Raw genomic sequence first — 21,979 nt, 5'->3', positions numbered from 1 at the left:
ACATGCACGTCTCCAAAAATTAAACACATAATCGCAACTAACAGAATTAATAATTTCCTAATGTCTTCTAATGTGGAGTCTATATTAAAGTTTTCTCTATTGTCCCCCAATGTCTCTTTAGCTGAGTTTATTCCCCAAATCACACTCCAATTAAGACCTATGCATTTTTCTTCTGGCTGTTTGGTCTCTTTGTATTAGTCAAGCTAGGATGATTTTTTCTTTTTCTTTCTTTCATGTGCGTGTGTATGTGTGTGTGTGTGTGTGTGTGTGTGTGTGTGTGTGTGTGTGTGCTACAGCGCTTATGTGGAGGTCAGAGGGCATCAGTTCTCTCCCTCCACCGTGTGTGTTCCAGGGATTGGACTCAGGTTATCGGGTTTGGTGGCGAACACTTTTACGCACTGAGCCATCTTGCTGGCCCTTCAGCTGATTGTTTCTAATTGCTAAAAAAAAAAAAATCTTTTGAGGTAGGGTCTCATGTAACCCAGGCTGGCCTCACACTTGCTATGTAGCTAAGGATGATCTTGCACTTCTGATTCTTCTGCTTCCACCTCCCGAGTGCTGGGATTACAGACATGTGCCTTCACACCCAATTTTATGTGGTGCTAGGGATCAGACCCAGGGCCTTGTGCAAACTGAGCCATGTCCCCAGACCAGAATCTTGTTTTGGTTAATTTTCATGGAGTATGAAGGAAGGAAAAGAGGTGCTTGGGGTCAGAGCAGAGACTCCTGACTCAGTTTCCCTTTGGGCCTCAGGCCCAAGTTCTCATTGGGGTTGTATTCTTCTTTTTAGCAGGCAAATTGTGGTATGAGAGACTGAGCAGTTACTCCTGGGTAGTGGTTTCTAACCATGACAGCCCAGACCTAGAGCTCCAGCACAACCCTGAGGCCCCAGAGTCTGATGGTAATCTCCCAGTCACAGCTCCTAATGAAAGAACCAGAGTTGGCTCATGCTCTGTCTTGAGAAACCAGAGGGAATGGTGGGCATAGACAGCTCACAGGGACTCCCCTCCCACCGTGGAGGATTTAGCAAAGCCTGTAAGTACTGCATGGGCAGTGGCCTCCATGTTTGTGGACCAACACTCTCTAATCTTCACAAAAGCCTCTGCTGTTGTCCCTCTGGAGTGGTAGGGTACCTGGCTAGGAAGGAGGGATTACACAGGGTGCTTTGGAGTTGTTAGACTGTGCAGTGGCAGGAAGTAAGCAGGATGGGGGAGATGGCAGTCAGTAAAGCGCTTGCAGAGCAAGCATGAGAAACTGAGCTCGATCTGCATAATTCACATATAAAAAAAGCTCCTCATGTATGAGGAGGCAGAAAAAGACTGATCCCTGGACTTGCTGGCTGGCCAGACTAGCTGAATCCATGAGTTCTCGTCCAATGAGAAACACTGTCTCAAGACACAAGGTGAATGATACCTGAGGAAAGATACCTAAGGCTGGCCTCTGATCTCTGACTGCCACACACATGCACATGCAATCATGCACATGTCTGATCCCTATGCATGCATGTGTGGTATATATGCACATGTGCACATGCATATGTCCAAATGTATACTTGTGGTACTCATATATGATTATGTGGTGTGTGCATGCTGTGATATGTGTGGCATGTACATGCACATTTGTTCATGTGTGTCTCAGCATACACATGTGTAGTGCTTGTGCCTGTGTATCATGTGGTGTGTGTGTGTGTGTGTGTGTGTGTATGTGTGCATGCGTGTGTATGTGTGCATGCTTGTGGTGTGTCTGGTATGTGAGCAGGTATATGCATATTAGACTCCAGTGCCCCTATCCATCATTCCTCTTTTTATATGCTATCAAAAGCCACCTGCCACTGGGTTGATCAGTGAGGTCTGGGTACATGTTTTCATCTTGATTTTTGACAGGTCTCATGTAGCTCAGGTAGCCTCAAACACTCTATGTAGCTAAGAATGATCTTGAACTGATGATTCTCCTGTTCTCATATCCCAAGTGCTAGGATTACAGGCATATATCACCACACCTGGTTTGGGGTACAGATTTTGTGCCTCAGGGACTTTGGGGTATTAGGACCTTAACAGCAAAGCACAATGAGCCCTGGTGCCACTGCAGAGGGATAGCACTTCCTTTGTTAGACCTTCCCTGCTCCCCTTAGAGCCATGGACCTCATAGCTCCCACGTCACTCTCTCACCCTGGACTCCGCTGCCCATGTGCTCTGTCTCAGCCTCCTTTGTGCCTGTGTGCCCTGCCCTTCACTTTCTAAGCCTGTTCTCCCTTCCCCATTCTCTCTCTCCAGTTCCCAGTTGTGATTCCTTAAATCAGATTTAACTTAAAGCCAGCACAAGGGACATCAGTGAGTGCATTCATATGTGGTGGATGAAGGTAAAGAAGACCTCTGGCATTGGTTCCTTCCAAGCTCTTTCCATACATATTTTCATACTCATACTTGAGAGAATATCGCATATGGATTTTGTGGCCTGTGCTTGCACTTGATCTCAAAGCTTGAGAATTTCCTCATGTTCTTAGAACTTTCTGGAGAATATAATTTTTTTGGACAGGGTTTCTCTGTAGCCCCAGCTGGCCTGGAACTCACTGGAAAAAAACCAGGCTGGCCTTGCTCTCATAAGTGATCCACCTGCCTCTGTCTCCCAAGTGCTGGGATTAAAGCTGTGTACCATCATGCCTGGCTGGAGAATATAATTTTTAGTGGCTATATAGTAGGCCATCTTGTAGATATCTCCCTGTGTATTTATCTGTAACTTTTTTTGTTCACCCTCCCACTAACAGATATTGAGATTGTTTCTAGTTTGGACTCTATTCTAGAAGAACATTTCAAGGAGCTAGAGAGATGGCTCAGTGGTTAAGAACACCGGCTATTCTTGCAGAGGACCTAGATTTGATTCCCAGCACCTACATGGCAGCTAACTCCATAACTCAGTTACAGGGGATCCAATGCCTTCTTCTGGCCTCTGTGGACACTGCATGACATGGGTGAACTTCCATACATGCAGGCAATATGCTCATGCCCATAAAATAAAAATAATTTTATTTTTAATTAAAAATTAAAAAAGAATATTTCAAGACATTTTCTTTAGGGGCTGGAGCTATAGCTCAGTCGGTAGAGTGCTTGCCTAGCATGCATGAGGCCCTGGGTTCATTCCCTGGCACCAAGTTAATTAGATGTGTTGGTGTGTTGACATATACTTATAATCCCAGGACTTGGGAAGTGGAGGCAGGAGGCTTAGGAGTTCAAGGTCATCCTTTAGCCACATAGTGAGTTCAAGGCCAGCCTAGGCTACAAAAGAATCTGTCTCAAAAAAAGGGGAAACTTTCTTTGCATTGTTGGAATGTGCCAGGTATTAGTTTTTGTTGCTGACAGTTTAAAAGAGAAAAGATTTATCTTGGCTCACAGTTTCAGAGGTTTCTGTCCAAGGTCAGGTGGCTCCATTGTTTCTGGTCAGTAGTGAGGTGGGAACATCGTACCAGAAGAGTGTGTAGTGCAGAGCTGCTCACTCCATGCAGCCAGGAAGCAGAGAATGAGGAAGCTTGCACTGGTGTGCTCTCTCCTTCTTCACCTTTTGTTCCCTCTGGGCACTCAGCCTATTGGATGGTGCCACACCCATTCATGGAGGGTCTTCACCCCTTAGTTAATCTTTTCTGGAAATGCTGTCACTGACACACTCAGAAGTGTGCTTCACTAACCTCCTAGGCAGTTCTCAAGCCAATCAAGTTGATGATCAGGATTAACCATTCTGGGGGCTAGGAGATGCCTCAGTTAGCAAAGTGCTTGCTGCACAAGCTGAGGACTTGAGTCTGAGTCCCACAACCCATGTAGAAGAGCCAGGTGTGGTGGTATATACCTGTGATCTCAGCACTGGGGAGACAGAGACCAGAGAATTCATGGGCCTTGATGGCCAGTCAGCCTAGCTGAATTGGTGAGCTTCAGGTTCATAAGAAGACAAGGTGGACAGTTCCTGAGCAACAACACCCTGAGGCTGGCTCTTGGCTTCCATAAGCACATGCGTATACGTGTGTGTACACCTGTACATACATATGCACCCACATGAATGCAACCATGTACACACATACCACACAAACAAATTATGAAAAATAGTTAATCATAACATCCACATAAGTAGAGACCTGAGGCTTTGACCTTGGCTAAACCTGGACCTGAGTCTGGGTGTGAGGATCCTGGAGCAGGATCCAACCCAGTTGAGGGGCCTCTGGAGGAGAGCAGTCCAAAGCCCTCAGAGGGAAGGAGCACTGAGTAGAGGTCCAGGGAGGTGGGGTCTGGAAACACCGTTATCCATGTACCATTTGTCAGTGCACAGTAAATATTTGATAAAATAATTTTTCTCCTCTTAGATCAAATCGTACGCTGAAGAGATTTAATTTTTTCCATTGTGTGCTTCAGAGCCCTCTGCTCACCCCACCATGGCATGCACCTATGGAGGGGGCAAGAGAGCTGAGTCTAGCCCCTGTGGAGGGTTGCTAGGGCCAAAGCTACCAGGAGGACAGCCAGGTGAAAGCAAATGGGTCCCTGGGGGATTCAGAGTCACAACCTCGAGTTAATCTACACGTTTATTTCACATTTTGGCATATGATTTGAAAGTCAGTGTTCAGGGTTGGTGAGATAGCTTAGCATGTAAAGGTGCTTGTTACCAAGTCCCTGGGATTCACATGATGGAAGGAGAGAACCAACTCCTGCAAATTGTCCTCTGACTTCTACATGTTCACACACAGTTACACACACATGAAGTAAATAGATAAATGTAAAAAAAGTCAGTATTTAGTAACTTTAATGAATGAAGTTTAGGTTTGCTGATGATGATAAGACCACGTGGGGGAATGAAATTCTAAAGGGGGTAGGTAAACTACAGGTGATACTGAAACACTCTCTTTGAGTGCAGTCAGAGCTGAGGCACGAAGTGAATGAGTCTAAAGGAATCTACATTGCCTGGGCCTCCAGCCTGGGCTTGGACACATACACCAAATTTCACAAAGAAGCCTACTCCCCCTGTTAAACATTTTATCTGTGTTAAGAGGCCATTTTTCTCTGCTTTTATCCAGAACCCTGTCAAGTTCAAATGGTAGGTAGTTTTCACACCCGTCAGAAGCTCTTTGCTGGGTTTGATTAATCTGCAGCTGGAAAAAGTATTTTCATCATTTCTTGGTAAATGTAACTTGTTCTCCAGGTGGGGTTGTTGAAATGGGGGTGAATTCAGGGAGAATTAATTAAAAGGGTCCTTATTAGATAATGTTGAACTCCTGCTGGGATGTGAGACTTTATGTTACTGACCAGGACACAGTCAAGGACAAAGGAAGTTTAGAGTCTTTGTAGATGTCGTTGGAACCTTAAGAAAAATCAGTGCTGTGAGAGGCAGTGGCCCAAAAGGTCAAGAAGATTTCCATTTAGTGAACCTGGCCATGACATCTCTTACTGAGATGTCACAAAGTCTCAGATTGCCAAATCAGGCTCTCGGGAATCAGGGCTCTTACCCAGTCTCACATTTATTAATGATCTTAAGAATCTAAGAAATAAGTCGGACCTGGTGGCACAAGCCTGTAATCCCATCTACTTGGGACACTGAGGCAGGAGGATCCTGAATTCAAGGCTTCTCTTGGTTACAGAGGGAAGCCCTGTCTCAAAATAAAAAGTAAACAGATGGTGGTGTGTGTGGGGGTATAGCTCAGTGGTTGAACACAGGCCTAGCAATTCTTAGTATTACAAAACAAAGAAAACATACCCACCCCCAACACAAAAAACTCTAAGGAAACAGGAAGTGCAAGCAAAGGGGCCTTTAAACTCTGAGTCCCTTTTTAGCATACTGCAATTCCTTCCCTCAGTGAGGTCTCTAGGAACCACATTTCTTGCACAGAGGGAGGGAGCTGTTTTGGTTTTTGAAATGTCTCCAGTTTGTACTCAGATAGTTATACAGCTTATGTAACCAAAGAGATAGATCCATGCCCATAAGTTCATAGAGTTATTTATTTCCTGTAAGCAATCCCAGATACTCACATAACCAGGATATCTGCTAAAAGCTTTCCACAAGCAAGGACTGATGATCAACAAAGGACCAATCATCTCCAGAGTCGGACTCTGGCACATAGACTGATGGATGTGACCAGCCATCATCTTCCCTTCCTAGCAGCTCCTTCCCACCTTGGGTATCCCATTTTCTGCCCAGGAAACTGCTTCAAACCCCTGTATAACTGCAGTTGGCACAGGCAATATTTTCTTGTATTGAAAATAGATGATCTGAAAGCTGCCCTGAGGAAAGTGACAAAATAGCCATTATTTCCTCTCTAATCCTGTCTACACCTGAGTAGGTAGTGAGCTTTTAATTAATTAGTTACTTGTGTGTGCAAGCAGGTGCACACGTGCTTGTGTGAGTGCTGGTGCACATGTGCCATAGAGCATGTGTGGAAGACAGAGGACAACCTCGGGCCGTGGGTCCTCACCTTCTACCTTGTTTGCACCAGGGTGTCATTGCCTCTGTGTACCAGCTTTGCTGACCCACACACCTCTGGAGATTCTCTACCTCCCATCTTGCTATAGACACTCTTGGATTGGACATTCTGTACCATGCCTGGTTTTTCTGTAGGTTCTGGGAATCAGAACTCGGGTCCTCATGCTCGCATCGCAAGTGCTTTACCCGCTGAACCATCTTCCAGCCTTTGAGTGCTTTTTCTTTTTCAGAATGCATTTTATTAAAAATAAAATACATTTATTTTTCTTATTTTATGTGTATGAGTGTATTGCCTTCATGTATGTAAAAGCACACATGTCATGCGATTCCTGTGGAGGTCAGAGGAGGATGTTGGATCCCCTGGAACTGGAATTAGATGGTTGTTAGCCACCATGTAGGTACTGGGAACTGAACCTGGGTCCTCTGCAAGAGCAGCCAGTGCTCTTAACTGCTGAGCCATCTCTCCAGCCCCCTTTTTATTTTTTGAGATAGGCTCTCACGATGTAGCTCTGACTGGCCTGAAACTCACTATGTAGAATAGGTTGACCTCTTACTCATAGAGATCAGCCTGCCTCTGCCTCCCAAGTGCTAGAATTAAAGGCATGTGCCACCATGCCCAGCCATTAATGTCGTTTTTAAACACACCCCCCTACCCTTGCTGAAAACCCTTCAGGAACCTAGGATAACATTACAAATCCTTACTGTGGACCTGCAAAGTCTAGTATCTTCTGTCTTTCCATCCTCACCAACCAGCACTGGTTTCCCTGAGCTCCAGTTACTAGGGCCTTCTTTCAGTGTTCTGAGTACTCAAGTTCTCTCTGCCACAAGACCCTTGCACATGCTGTTTCCTCAGTGTGGAATTCTCTTCTTGTCACTCCCTCCCAGGCTCCCTCCTACTGTCCTGTGGGTCACAACTTGTGCTGCCGTCTTGAGCCAACCTTCAGTCCTCTCATCTCTACTTCTTGCTCTGCTTCCTTCAGTGGTGACCAGTTTCATACAGGTATTGACTAGCTTTTTACAGATAAATGCTGCCTGGGACCCACTGTGGTCTACCCCATGACCCTCTTCCTTTAGTCCTAGTGCTTTTTTGACACTGAGGTGAGAGACCTTTGCAAGGACCCACCTATCATTGTAGAAGGGCAGGGACATTAACACTAGAGAGGCTGCCCTTAGTCACCGGGGTCAACAGTGATGGCTAGACACTGCCCTGTGCTGCTTCTTGGGCAAACACTTTGAGGACCCTCCTTAGGATCCAGTGCAATATGCCCAGTTGCCTGTAGCCAGTTAACAATGTGTCCTGTGCTGGCTCTCCTATTCTTCTCTACCCATCCCCTCTTGCTTTCCAGTCAGTCACCTCCCAAGCGGACTCTTGTGCACACAAGTTCATTTGTCTCAGGATCTGTTCTGGTGAGATCTAAGGTTAAGATATACCCCAGTGTCACTTCCCTAGGAAGGCTTTCAGACACCTGAGAGTAGTCAAGACCTCTTTATCTTCCTTTAAACTCTGATTTCTTAAGGTATTGCCATAGGCTGAACTGGGATCCACACCCCCTCCCAGTCTATGCCTTGAATTCCTAACCCCTCCCGGGCTTCTGTGAGTATATAGAGAGATGGCCTTTAAAGAGTTGGAGAAAGTGAATTTCTATGGGTGGCCCCCATCCAGTGTGATTGGTGTCCTTATTAGAGATGGGGACACAAACATGCACAGGTAACTACTATCTTTAAGGTAAAGACAGAGGCCTTGGAAGCCTTGTGGATACCTTCCCAGCCTTCAGATCTATGGGGAAATACATTTCTGGGGTGGGATTTGTTCCAGCAACCCTAAGGAGAGAATGTAAATACATTACAGCAAGTCCTCTCCTAGTTAATTAAGCATTCCACTAATGTTGGACTACTTCAGGACTGGGGCTCCAGGAGTTGAAGCTCTCTACCTCACATTATACTTCTTGTTCTTTTTGTTGTTTGAGATAAGCTGACCTCTAATTCAGTATATAAGCAGAGGATGACCTTCAACTTTTGGTCCTCCAGGCAGGAGCCACCCTGGTTTATGCAGTGCTGGTGGCTGAACCCAGGGCTTCCTACACACTAGGCAAATGCTGTACTGACTGAGCCACATCCCTGCCTCTACTTCTTGTTCTCAATAGTTGCTGGTTCTTAACAGATGTTTGTTGTACAGATAAATGAGTGAATGAATGAAGTGGAAACTTTTGATAGGATTGGTGCTACCTCTGGGCACAGAGTAGGGATAGTCTGTATCATAGATACAGCTTTAGTTGGGACCATGGCAGAGGACAGTCACAGCTGTAAAGTCACAATGGCTTTCAAACCAAAGAACAGACATTTTTCCATAACCAAAGTACCCTGGTGTATTTGTGAAACATTCGAACAATATCTCGCATGGGTCCTGCACCTGTCTCCTGAGAGTCTGTTAATGCTGATGCTGGTACCAATCAAGGACTTACAGCGATCCAAGCACCATTTAGTTTCTTCCAGTTTAGGGAGGATTTGGATGTTTGGGATGCCCTTAGTGCTGACCCATGGGACAGTCCCTCTGGCTGAAGAGCAGCTCCTTGGCCCTTAGCAGGGGAATGTGCTGGACAGGTTTCTTAAAGGCCAGCATTGTCCCTCTTGCTCTGGTGGCAGTTGTGTTACAGTCATACCAATAGTGCTTTTAGCAAGTAATATATACTTTCGTTTTAAAATTGAACATTTTAAATTAGCATACAAGGTATTAGATACCATTTTGGTGTTTTCGATCAAAGTATGCTTTAGTGGTTCTCTTCCCTCCCTAACATGCACTTTCACAGCCATTATTTTGATATTCTCATGCCTCACTATGATTCTTTTCCATTTTAAAGATGAGGAAACAGACATGAAGAGGTTAACGGACTTGTATCATGTGGCACAGCTGACAGGTTAGGAGGGTAGGCTTTGCACCCTGGTTTTCTGACTCCGGTTTTCTGACTCTGTACTTTATCTCCTTGGTGTTCAGGGGAGTTCCCTCAAGGCTGAGCTGAGTTTGGGATCCAGTCAGAGGATTCCAGAGTACTCTTATGGAGCCTCTGGCAGCCTGATGGTGGGGACTCCAAAGCAGGGAGGTATGATGCAGCCTCTGTTCTGAAGTCAGTAGCTGATTAGTCCTGGTCATTCACTGGCCATCCTGGGCTGGTTAGGCTGGGGTGAGCTTCTGGAGCCTTCCCAACAGTCAATGTCCATTGAAGAGGATGGTCCTCAGAGCAGCAGCTACAGGGATGAACACATGACAGTAGAAGAGAATCTGGGACATCTGGGAAGGAGCGCTTGTGATGCTGCAGAGAGGAGCACGGTGGGCAGGCTCAGGCGAGGTCCTCAGGGGACCCGCATGGGCTTGATGAATGGGAGATGCATGGAGGGTGCTCTGTCCCTTGCTGCAGTCACCTATGTCATTCCTGTGGTCTCAAGGCTCAACTTTATGCTTTCTCAAAGTGTTTGTGCATCTACCATCCTCAGGGGACAGGGGTCAGGAAGTGTTCTCTCATGGTACAGATGAGGAAAAAATACCTGTCCTCTTAATGCTGGGAAGCCGACATCAGAACACAGCTTCCTGTACTCAAGTCCCACCTTCATACTCCCCACCATGCCACCCCCAGCACCATTCTGCCTGGTGACTGGAGAGTGCCAAAGCATGGGACCCTAGATACTAAGATGTTTGGAAGCAGGATGTTATGGTGCAAGGGGCCTGTTCCCTTCTAGCCTGTGGCCTTGGGCAAAGGATGTATCCTTTCTAAGCCTCAGTTGTTCTCATCTACATATTGGGATGACTGTGTAGTCTCTATCCTAGGCTCATTATGAAGATTTTAGCATCAAGCATTGAACAGAGTACGCCCTCAACACTGGCTGAGCTGCCCCCAGCAGGTCTTTCTATTAAAATCAAAAGGCTATGGATGTGACTTAGTTGGTAGAGTGCTTCCCTAGCATGCTCCATCCCCAGCACCACATTAACTGGATGTTGTAGTGCACACCTGTCACCCTAGCATTTGGGAGGTGGAGACAGGAGCAAGAAGTTCAAGGTCATCATTACTACATAGTGCGTTCCAGGCCAGTTTGGGCTACATGAGACTGTCTCAAGAAAAATCTACAAAAAAAGCACCAAAGAGCTTGGGTGTCACGGTGGCCCCAGCCCTTTCTTTCTAGATAAGTCACCTTCTGTGCTTTGGTGTACAGGGCCATTTGGACTGGGTGAATGGTTTGGGTGGAGCCATCTTGATATTAGGGACTCTCCTGGCCACCTTAACTCCTCACTCCTTGGCCTCATCCACACTGTTGCTCCCTGTGGTGTGGTCTTCGTGGGCGCCCCATGGCTGCTTATTCTCAGCACACCAGGGCCTCAGGGTCCAGGTCTCCCAGGCAGTTCATTAGAGGATTTTCTCCCCCACCCTCAACAATTCCCTCTCTGGTGCCAGCTTTGCCTCTCCACTAAGTGCCACAAGGTGTGTGTGGAGACCCCAGGTGAGAGCTCAGAGTCAGGAGTGACTTTCAAAGTTAGGGAGCCTGTCCTGAATTCGGCTTTGAGACTGTGCCTAGGATCATTGAAGTGATTGTTCTGAGGAGCAGGTCACCTTTAGCATGGGGCAGCAGAGTGGGAACCGTTCTCATTGTTTTCTGGGGGCACAATGGACACAGTGAGCTCACTCCGGCCCTCCTTCAAAGCAACCCCCATCTTCTCTTGCCTGGTATATGCTCATCCTTCTCCATGAAGCCCAGCCAGGCAGGGGCCTCAACCCCAGCAGGTCCTCTGTGAGCTACAGCTAAAGCTGAGTGTTAGGGCAGAGTGAATAGGGGCACTGTCAACCATTGCCCTAGTTAGCTTTCTATTGATGTGCTAAAACACTGGCCAAAACCAACTTAAGGAGGAAAGGGTTTATTTGGCTTACACCTCACAGTTCATCATCAAGGGACACCAAGGCAGGAACTTGAGACAGGGCAGGAACCTGGGGCAGGAACTGAAGCACAGACCATGGAGAAGTGCTGTTTACTGGCCTGTTCCTCTGTCCTGTGCTCAGCCTGCTTTCTTATACCTGCACAGGGCTGGCACCACCTACAATGGGCTGGGCCCTCCCACATCACTCAATCAAGAAAATACCTCACAGATATGCCCACAGACCAGTCTGATAGAGGAAATTCCCCAGTTGAGGTTTCCTCTTTGCAGGCATGTCAAGTTGACAACTAAAGCTATCCAGCACAGTCACGAAGGGTGATGCCCATGTTAGTGATGACTTCAGGGCATCCCCTTCCCACTGACATTGTGCCTGCCCTCTTTCCAGCCCCCCAGCCTGCTCCACCCCAGTATACAGAAGCATTTTGAAATATGGGTGCTTTTGGCCTCCTGCCTGTAGTACTGGAGGGCTCAGCTTAATTCTCTGTACTCCATAGAATGCAAGTGCTATCTCCCCAGGAAAACAGGGTAGCAATTAGGTTAAATAATTAAAATAACTTTTAATTTTTAAATAATTTCAACTTGCATTTGCGCAATTTACCACCCTCTCCCCACCCCTCCTCTTCTGACTTTCTTGGTTATGTGCTTATTTATTTAAAATTGTGTTTTCCTTCTTCTGCTGGATAACCCATTTGCTTTAAATGGCTGCAGGCCAGCTCTACAATAGTCACAGATTGTAGGGCAGAATCTGCTGATTGGGGACGTGTGAAAGGCAGCCTCATTCGGGAAGGAGGATAAAGGAAACATACCATTCCAGTCCGATTTTCCACAAGGGTGTCCACCTGGGAGAAGCCCCAGATGGAGACTGCTCGCTGAGTGCACTGAGGCTTGCTAGGGGGAGAGATAGAGAAAGTGGAAGGGCCTTTACCTGTGCCTGGCAGCTCATTCCTGCTCCCAGGGTGGGGCCTCTAGCATAGAGCTCTGGAGTACTGTCCCTCTGCACCTTGGTCTCCCCATCTATGAAGTGAAGATCCCAGAGCCACCTCTGTGCTGGCCTCAGGGACTCCTGTGTTGAAAGAGCCAAAGGACCTGACTCACAGTAGAGTCTTCAAGGTGAGACTTGAGTCCAGGCACCTGAGAGAACAGGGATTCAGGGCCCGAGAACAGAAAGGTTGGTGACCTGGCAAGGGTATTTTATAAATGTTCAAAAGATTTTATTTAAAAACAAATTGAGGGGCTGGAGAAAATGGCTCAGGGATTAAGAACACTGGCTGCTCTTGCAGAGAACCCAAGTTCAGTTCCCAGCATCCATATGGCAGTTAACAACTGTCCATAACTCCAGATCTGGGGGATCCAGCGCCATCTTCTGGCCTCCATGGGCATCGCAATGCATCTGGTATACTTACATACACACAGGCAAAACACACATATGTATAAAATAAAAATAAATAAACAAAAAAACCCAAATTGAGACAGGGTCTCATGTAGTCCAGGCAAGTCACCATATAGCTGAGAATGACTTTGATTTCCTGATCTTCCAGCCTCCATCTCTCAAGTGCTGGGATTATAGGCAGGCACCTCCAGGCCTGGCTTCTGCGGTGGCTTATGTGGTGCTGGAACTTAACCCAGGGCTTCATGCATGCTGGGCAAACACTCTACCACTGGAACTACATTGCTAATAGGCAAACTCTCTACCAACTGAGCTACATCTCCAATCTGTAAACACTCCACCAACTGAGCTATAGCCCCAGTCATTTGGATTTTTATGTTAGAAATCATTTTACACTTAGGAAAGTTGTAAAAATGACACCAGAAATAATTCCTTTCTGTTGTATCTACCTCCCCTCTCTCTACCAGCGATTCTCAATAAGCAACCTCCCCACCCACCACCAGGGATATTTAACAATCTTTGACACAGTTCTGTTGTTACAACTGACCTGGGGTAGGCTAGTGGCTGGGAGTTCTTGGCACGTAGTGGGTGAGCCTGGTGTGCCACTAAACATCCCACAGTGCTCAAATCTCACTAGTATTGGCGCTGAGAATGTGTGTGTGTGTGTGTGTGTGTGTGTATACGCACTTAGGAACCTCCCTGGAGGACGTGCTGGTTAGTGGCTACCACCGTACCCTTTAGTAATAGATATTTTTTCATGAACTTCCGAGGAGCTCTGTGCTCTATCTAACACAGCTCAGCTGTTTAGTGATGAGTTGTCATGGATACAGGGAAAGCTAGGTCTGACCCTGATACTGTTGTGAGCCAGAGAGCACATGGAACTCAGAGTGAAGGACATGGAAAGGGACAGGGCAGTGGACGGCAGCTCAGGTTGTGATCTGCTGAGATGGAGCTCAGTGACTCTAGAAGCTGTTTTGTTATTTTCCCCCACTATAAAATGGCAGACGGTCATGCCACTATTCCCTGCCGAGGGCAGTGGATGAGGGGACAAAGGCTGAGGCATGAGAACATCCCATACTACTATTAATCTGCAGCTTTTTCTGGAGCCTTCTAAGTAAGTAGGTTGGGTGTGAGTAGTAGGCTCTGTTGCTGGTGGATGGTTGTGAAAGTCCAGCTGGCCAGTCTTGGGATTGGGACTTGTGCTTCCAGGGCCTGCCTGGGGCCAGTTCAGCCACTGAACTGTGGAGAGCAGGGATGCAGGTAGTAGGGATGATGTGGGTGGTAGAGTGTTAATCAGTGGATGGCTTTTAGGTTTTTTTGTGTGTGGGTATACATGTGTATGAGTTTGTGTGCATGTATGGAAGTGACCCAGACCAGGGAGGGTCAGCCATAGAGATGGAGGGAGGGGAAAGGGAGCCAGGGCTGCTGAAATCAGAGAAATGCTTGGCCAGCTGTGTCCCTAGATTCCAATTGCTCTTGAGAAATGTGTCCTTTTCCATGGCAAAGTCCTTTGTAATCTCTGTGTTGGAATAGTCCCAAAGCAATATGTTTCAGGATTTGGAATGAGAAGGAAAACCCAAACATGTATGAACTGCGTTCTATGTGTTGTTCTCACACACACCATCTTATTTCATTCTTGCTTCTGCTTCATGAGCTAGATAGTAATTAATACATTTGTTTGGAGGGGAAACAGGCTCAGAGAGGTTAAGCAACTCAGCTCCGGTACCCAGCTGATAGGTTCCAGAGCTAGGATTAAAATGTAGATAGATTCGGGATGTGGATGTGGCTCAGTTGGTAGAGTGCTTGCCTAGCATGCCCAAAGATCTGAGTTCCAGAATTCCACAAATCAGACATGGTGGTAAAGGCCTGTAATCCCAGTGCTGAGAGGGCTGAGGCAGGGGGATCACAAGTTCAAGGCCTTCATGAGCTACAGAGCAAGTTCAGGGCCAACATGAAGAGCTTAGTCAAGACCTTGTCTGAAAATTTTGAAAAAAGAGGGGCTTGGGGCTTAGCTTGGGAATACAGTGCTTGCCTAGCATGTGTGAGACTCTAGGTTATCTCTAGTCAGAGAGAGAGAGAGAGAGAGAGAGAGAGAGAGAGAGAGAGAGAGAGAGAGAGAATATGTAATTTATTTCAAAGCAGAGGCTGTGTCTCATTTAAGCCCTGGTTCGGCTAGCACTAGTTTTGTGACCTTGGGCAGGTTTCTTAGCCTCTCTGTGTACCAGTTCCCTTTTCTGTATAAGGATGATAATCATACCTAGCATAACTGCCACCTAGGAGACAGAAAATATTCCGCAAATTGTCTATTGGTTAGCGTTGTGATTAGCACTGGAGACTAATCAAACTGGAGGTTTGATTTCCCTTTTGTGGGTGAGCGGTGCAGGCTCAGCATGGGTAACGGGCCTGGCAGGAGGGGGACCACAGTGACAGACACAATGTTCTGGTAGTGGAGCAGGAACCCATCAATATCTATATTGGTGTGCTCAGGGTGAGGCCCCTTTTTGAGGGTGGCTTCCCAGCATGTAGCTGGCCTGTCCCCTGTCCCCTGGCTTGCTTGTTGGGAGCTGAGTTGATGACCTCAGAGCCCTTGGAGAATGGTGCCAGCTCCCTCAACATGAGGCCAGCACTGAGGGCTGTAGCAGAAGACAGAGGAGGGTTGTGCACAGCATGACATCCTGCCCCCACCCGGCCCTATAGTCCAGGGCAGAGGGGTAGAAGCTACCATCCAAAATTCTGCAGTCAGATCCCAGACCTTGGGGGACACTCCTCCTGGGTTGTACTTCTGGAGGTCTATGTGGCTCAGTTCCTTCCCACATGCTCCATGACATTTGGAGCTTTGGAAAAGCCTGAGACACCGAAGAGCCTTGTCAGGGTGCAATAGCTCAGTTGAGTTGGGGCCATCATTTCACAGGCCCTCAGTCTAGGTAGAGCTGAACCTTGTGAAGAAGGTCCTGGGGGCTGTTCCTGCTCCCAGCCGCTGAGGAGGAGGTCCAGGCAAATGAGCAGGGATGCTAATGAAATGTGCTCTGGGGCACAGAGAAGATGGAACAGAGGCCACCACTCCTGGGGCTGTGTGGAGCTATCTGGGCCCTATGGTTTCTTGGTACCTGGCTGACTGCTCAGCCCTTTTTGGGTTCTGCAGTCCTGCACCTGTAATTCCTGGGACTCTTGTAGCATTGGGATTTGACAAGGCCAGAGCCCCACAGCCAGCTGCCGGTGATTGCTGCTAATGGGCCATCTGATCTTTGGTCTGCTGGGTCTGCTGCCTGATACTCCCTGCTGTCATCTTTCTTTAGGGTGACTGCCACCTGCCACCCATGTCCCCAGGCTTGGCTGCTGACGGGGGTCCTGAAACTTGTGGGGACTTCTGGCCTGACGTATGCCTCCTGTGACAGGAATTTTGGTTAATTCCAAACCCTGTAACATGCATCTTCCTACTCTCATGGCACAGCCAGAGTTTGGGATAGAAGCCCAGAAAGGAAATGATTACGTCCAAACACAGTGGTGTTGACATTGTGGGAAGAACGCTGCCCCCCGCCCCCACAGCAAAGCTACTACATTGTTTACTTTGTGCAGAATGGGCTTTGAAAAGAAGACAGAAACTCAGCTTAGATACATGAGAGAACTTCTGCAGCAGTTGAAACTCCTGGTGGATAGAGGTCCTGGCTTTTCTGTGAAGCTCCAGGCTTCAGGATGGGGTTGGAACTGAGCTGCTGTCCCCAAATCCTAGAAGCCTCTGTGAATGGAGAGGGTTAGCTAAACATCTTGTCAGCAGATCAGTATTCTTAGAGCAACTCCTGTGTGCCAGGCACAAAGGGGGCAAAGGGCCTTCTAGTGCCTTACAAGAGAGCCTAGAGAATGCATAGCACCACATCACCCTGGAGCTTGACTCTGAGAAAGGGAAGGGAACTGGATCCAGGGAGCTTGGGGTGGTGGTGTTGGGAGAGCCATCATCTAGGAAGAGACACCTAGTCTTGAGAATGTGTAGGAGTTCACCAGGTGAGAGGGGGAGCTACAAATAGATTCTGAGTAGGGTTACATGGTGCTTTGAAGTTTGGAGGCCAGGTGGAGATGAGTGGCTGGAAACTAAGGAGGTGGGGCAAGGGGAGGACCTAGGGCAGGGTCTGGCTCCCTCCATTATGAGAGATTTACAGGAGGATGGTGAGAGGTAGTGTTGGGGATGTTTGGGGAAGTGAGGAGAGTTGGGGGCGGAATAGTAGGGATCTGGCCAGATCTAGTTTGTGAAGAGAGGCTGAGAGGAGGTCCAGTGGGAACCTAGAATTGGCCTGGGTGAGGTAGAGGCCACTTTGGAGGGGACATAGACCAGCTGAAGTACAAATGGGCATCATGGGGACAGATGGGGAGTTAGGCCATGGAGATTCTTTTCTGTTGAGGAATAATTAGTGCACATTAATGCACATACATTTTAAGTATAGAGTTTGGTGAGGGTCCACACATGCACACACTGTGAAAATCATCACCAAGATGCTAAAGGTATCCATTGACCCCCAGGTTTCCTTTCCTCCCATCCCACAACCCCATGTCTAGGCAGCCATAGTTCTGCTTTGTGTCATTGATTAGGATGCCATTGTAGACATTTCTAGAAGTGAAAGCATATACACAATGAAGATACTCTTTCCTCTCTGCCTGTCTTGCGTGTAGCACAGTTATTTTGAGGTCCATCCATAGTGGACAGGTAGGCTCTTATTTGGACTTGGTTAAGTCTCTAAAGCTTGTCCAAGTCAAAGTCAGGTACACAGCAGCATCTCAATTGTCTTGCATTGAGGGAGCTTGTTAGAAGGACAGAGCTTGGGGTTGGAGACGTAGCTCAGTAGGTAAAGTTCTTGCCTAGCGTGCATGAAGCTCTGGGTTCCAGTCCACACCATATAAACAGGGCATGGTGGCACACACCTGGAGGCAGTAGGATCAGAAGTTCAAGACCTGTGTAGACTACCAGGTAGGCTCAAGGCCAGCATAGGCTACATGATACCCTGTCTGAAAAATACAAAAACAAAGGAACAAAACAGAGCTTTAACCACATTCATTTGCAGTTTAACAAGATCCCCAGGTAATCGACATGCACAGAAAAGTTAGGTTGGACAGGCTTGGTGAACTCTCTGGACCTTGGCTTGCTTCTTTCCTTTCTTCACCAATGGGTGCAGAGATGGAACTGAGATGACCCCATTCAACAGTCCATTGTCATGACCAGTGTTTGTACCATTTTTTCTTTAATTTTACGTTGTCCATTGTTCGTTCCCCTCCCCTCAGTTCCACAGGCAGGCCCTCTAATGGGTTTAGAATCTGTTCTCCAAGAGGCATGCATTGTTGTAAAATACCTAATGCCATTCTGTGTGAGTATGCCTTTTAAATTTGCACACAAATCTTCAAATCTCCCATTTCCAACTTTTTCCAACGGTGCACTGCCATCCTGCTCTGCCCACATCCAGCCTGTGGCTTTCTACTGAAGCCAGGTGCTTCACAGTGGGTTTCCACCGCCTGTTACTTATCTGATCCTGATGGGCCAGGAAGGCCCAAGAAGGTCTCCAGCTTGCCCCTGCCACTAACAGCCTCCTCCCTGCTAGTCTTAGTCTTCATCTTGGCCTCAGACTAAATGACCCCAGCTCCCTGTAGCTGTGACTCCTTTGCTTCTTTTCCAAGTGACAGACTCTGGTGAGTTCTGAGCCCCTACGCTGTCAGACAGGAGTTCTGAACAGTTATGTTTTCCTTTGAGTTAAGTTTTGTGGCTGACACTGCCGAGGGGTTGCAATCCTTTGATCGACAGAGTCCCCAAGCCTTCTGCATTCCCCCTGAGCACACAAAGCGCCTTCACTTCTGAAAGTTTTTTTCCTTGTGAATAATACAGCAGCAGCTCCAGGGAGCTGAGGGTTGCACCGGTCCGCAGGCCTGTTTAAAATCCCAATTCTGCCAACTCCTCAGATGGGAGTGACGGTTCCTGCTCCCGTGTAATCATTTATAGATCAGGTAATGATTTCCCTCTTGGTGTAATGACAGCACTGTTCTCCAGGGAGGTGGTCAGCTTGTCAAATACTGCTGATGCTTCCTCTGGTATAGACTTGGAGGCTCAAGTACAGTGGCTCTGTCTGTTGTCTTTCCTCACCTCTGTTAGGAAAAGTCACTTCCTTCAGAGGACTCTTCGGACTTGTGACAGGGGTATGAGGGCTGGCAGATTCTATCTGCTTTTGGTTCTGAGGTCATGGGAAGCATGCCTTCCTTCCTCCCTGTTCCCCATGCTGGGGGTTCTTAGAGGGACTGCCTTGCTGTTGAAGAGACTGGTGTGTGTGTGTGTGTGTGTGTGTGTGTGTGTGTGTGGCAGGGGGGGGGCATCCTCTGTGGTCAGGAAGCCACTCATTAGCTTTCTAGTAGGGTTGTTTAGCAACTGTTAAAGGAGACTGCATGTGAGCTAGGCTGTGCTGGTTTGGTTGGGCTTAGGTCGTGGATATGGCTGGTTGTCTCAGAGGTTAGAACTTTCTCTGGTAGACTTCTTCCTTGTTGGTGAGCAAGTGGGTCAAGACTGGTAGAACCCAAAGACCATAGATGGAATTCCCTATACCCTTGAGTTTTGATCTAAGTTACCTGGGTGGACAAACAGCAGACAGAAGCAGTGCCTCTCCCCTAGTATCGGTCTTAAATCAAAATTTAGTAAGAAGCAGGTTAGAGGGCTGGAGAGATGACTCAGTGGTTAAGAGCACTGGCTGTTCTTACAGAGGACCCAGGTTTGATTCCCAGCACCCATATGGCAGCCAACAACCATCTGTAACTCTGGGCATTGCATGACTGCAGGCAATACACGCATGTACATAAAATACAAATAACAAATAAAATATTTTTAAAAAGAAGCAAGCGTGGTAGCTGGGTTTGGTGATATACACCTACAGTCCCAGCACTTTGGAAGGTAGAGGCAGGAGGATCAAGAAAGAGTTCAAGGTCACTGGCAGCTACATAGTGATTTTGAGGTTAGCCTAGGATACATCAAACCCTGTCTCAAAAGAACCAAAAAGAAGTCAGGCATGGTGGCTTAGGGCTGTCATCTCAGCATTTGAGAGGTGGAGGCAGGTAGAAGCACACATTTGAGGCCAGCCTAAGCTACATAGCAAGATCCTGTCTTAAGAAAATTTTTTTTTCTTAAGAAAAATGGGAGCTGGGTATGATAGTATATACTGTAATCCCAGCATTTTGGCAGGTGGAGGCAGGAAGGTCAAGAGTTCCAGGTTATTCTTAGGTACACAGTGAATATGAGGCTAGCCAGGGCTACATGAAATCCTATCTCAAAAGAACCAAAAAGAAGCTAGGCATGAAGGCTTAGGCTGTCATCTTAGCATTTGAGAGGTGGAGGCAGGGAGAATCAGCAGTTTGAGGCTAGTCTGGGCTACATATCAAGATCTTGCCTTAAAAACTTTTGTTTTGTTTTGTTTTGTTTTGTTTTTCCTTCTTAAGAAAAACAGAAGCTGGATGTGGTGGCACATGCCAGTAGTTCTGGCACTTGGGGAGGTAGATGGGAGGACCAGGAGTTCAAGGTCAAACTGCTACCTATACAAAGTGAGTTTGAGGCCAGCCTGGGCTATCTGAGACCTGTTAAAGAAATAAAAAGGCTCTGTGCCTGTGGTTCCCAGCAGTGGCCTATGCATCTCTTTATAAACTAACATCTTTCCATGGAAAAGCTTAGGAAAATGAGAATGATTTTGTGAAGGCTTCCCGAAGGTCCAAATTCACTATGAAGTGCTATTCTTTATTCTAACACTGTCATCCTATGTCCTTGGGGGTCATGAAATTGGGATGATCATAGAGGATAACAGAAGAGGCTGGGAAAGACCTTATGTGTCTGAATAGAAAGTTGACAAATTTCTGATCAGCTCTGTGTGTGTGTGTGCGTGTGTGTGTGTGTGTGCATGTGTACATGTGTATGTGGGTGCATGTGCACATATGTGTGCATGCATGTGACCATCCTTCATCGTTCTTTCACCTTATTCATTGAGGCAGGTTCCTCAGTCAAACCCAGAGTGTGTGTGTGTGTGTGTGTGTGTGTGTGTGTGTGTGTGCATATGTGTATGCTAGAGTGTGCATACACTTTACCTGTTCTCGAAAGCCTGAGAAGAACACGCAGCTGCATTTAGAAAGACTTTGATTCTTAGTTTCTCCCCTAACAGATTCAATTTGTGCCTAAGTAATACATTACTTGGTTTCTAATAATGATTTTTTGTTAAGATAAAAATCTTTCCTTTAGAAAAGGAGCAAATTCACAAATTAGGTTAATTTTGCAAACATTTACATCTTAATGAATAGATTTTGTAAAAACCGCATAACTTAACATGTAAATGTGCAAACGGCTCAGAGGAGCCCAGAGCAGTGGGCTGAGGGTGACTGCTACAACTCTCGTGCCCTGGGCTCTGGGACCACAGCTGGGGCTACCAAATAGGGAGCCTCTGTGGCTGGGTTCCTCTGCTGTATTTAAGAACAGGTTTAGAATGAGAACATAATTAAATTGTGGTGGTAGAGCTAGACAACTTAACTAGTGCCCCTCATGCTCCACGCGCCAGAATTTAATTTTCCAAATAAACTCGGTGTGGCTTTGATGCCCGGGGAAGATCAATAGAATGGAAATTGCTTGCAGTTTCGCCCAAAGTGCTACAATGCATCGTTGCTCTCCCCAACCCCCCACCCCCCAAGCTCCTTTATTTATTTATTTCCTGCGGGAGAGAGTCTGGTATTCATTCCAGGCACATACTGTTGGAGGAAACAGAAAGAAGTAAATGGATAAAAAAAAGGAAAGTACAGGCCCTGCTCAGGAGAAGCAGAGACCACAGCCTGCAGAGGTGGGAGGACTCCTGGGTCCCTGTGGAGAAGGAAGCTGCCCATCTCTCTCTCCAGGGCCTGTAGGGTGGGCTGACTGCCCCCAGAAAGTGCATTGGGTCACCTTCCCAGGGAGACTACCCAGAGGGTGAACCAAACCTTGGGTCTCAAGGATGCTGTTGCTGGAACATCACTCTTGCTAATCTACTCTGGAATGGTATGGAATGTTCTAGCTCCTTTTATTCTCTCAGAATTGTGGTGTCAGGGAAGGGTTCCTGTTAATACTGGCTTGTTTGAGCTCAGCTTGCAGAAGATGACTGAAACCCACAGATTATCTTGGTTTTATTTATTTGTTTGTTTGTTTGTGTGTGTGTGTGTGTAGGGGCACATGTGTGCCAGGGAGCGTGTGTCATAGC

At 47.1% G+C, this 21,979-nt stretch overlaps 1 protein-coding gene across 13 annotated transcripts in view; it reads left to right on the top strand.

Annotated features, from left to right (window-relative positions):
• Megf11 (multiple EGF like domains 11) overlaps window positions 1-21,979 on the top strand; it is a 373,828-nt gene that overhangs the window by 52,309 nt on the left and 299,540 nt on the right. Inside the window, exon 2 of one of the 13 annotated variants that reach the window (XM_008836334.3) lies at window positions 7,336-7,450. The exons of the other annotated variants lie outside the window; for them this stretch is intronic. The gene's annotated coding sequence lies outside the window, so the exon portion shown is untranslated. The remainder of the gene's footprint in view (window positions 1-7,335; window positions 7,451-21,979) is intronic. 13 annotated transcript variants of the gene reach the window in all.

The sequence above is a fragment of the Nannospalax galili genome, unplaced genomic scaffold (genome assembly GCF_000622305.1).
Source record: "Nannospalax galili isolate Female #2095 unplaced genomic scaffold, S.galili_v1.0 scaffold54, whole genome shotgun sequence".
NCBI classification, from domain to species: Eukaryota; Metazoa; Chordata; class Mammalia; order Rodentia; family Spalacidae; genus Nannospalax; species Nannospalax galili.
This window is presented reverse-complemented; position numbering and strand designations above follow the sequence as displayed.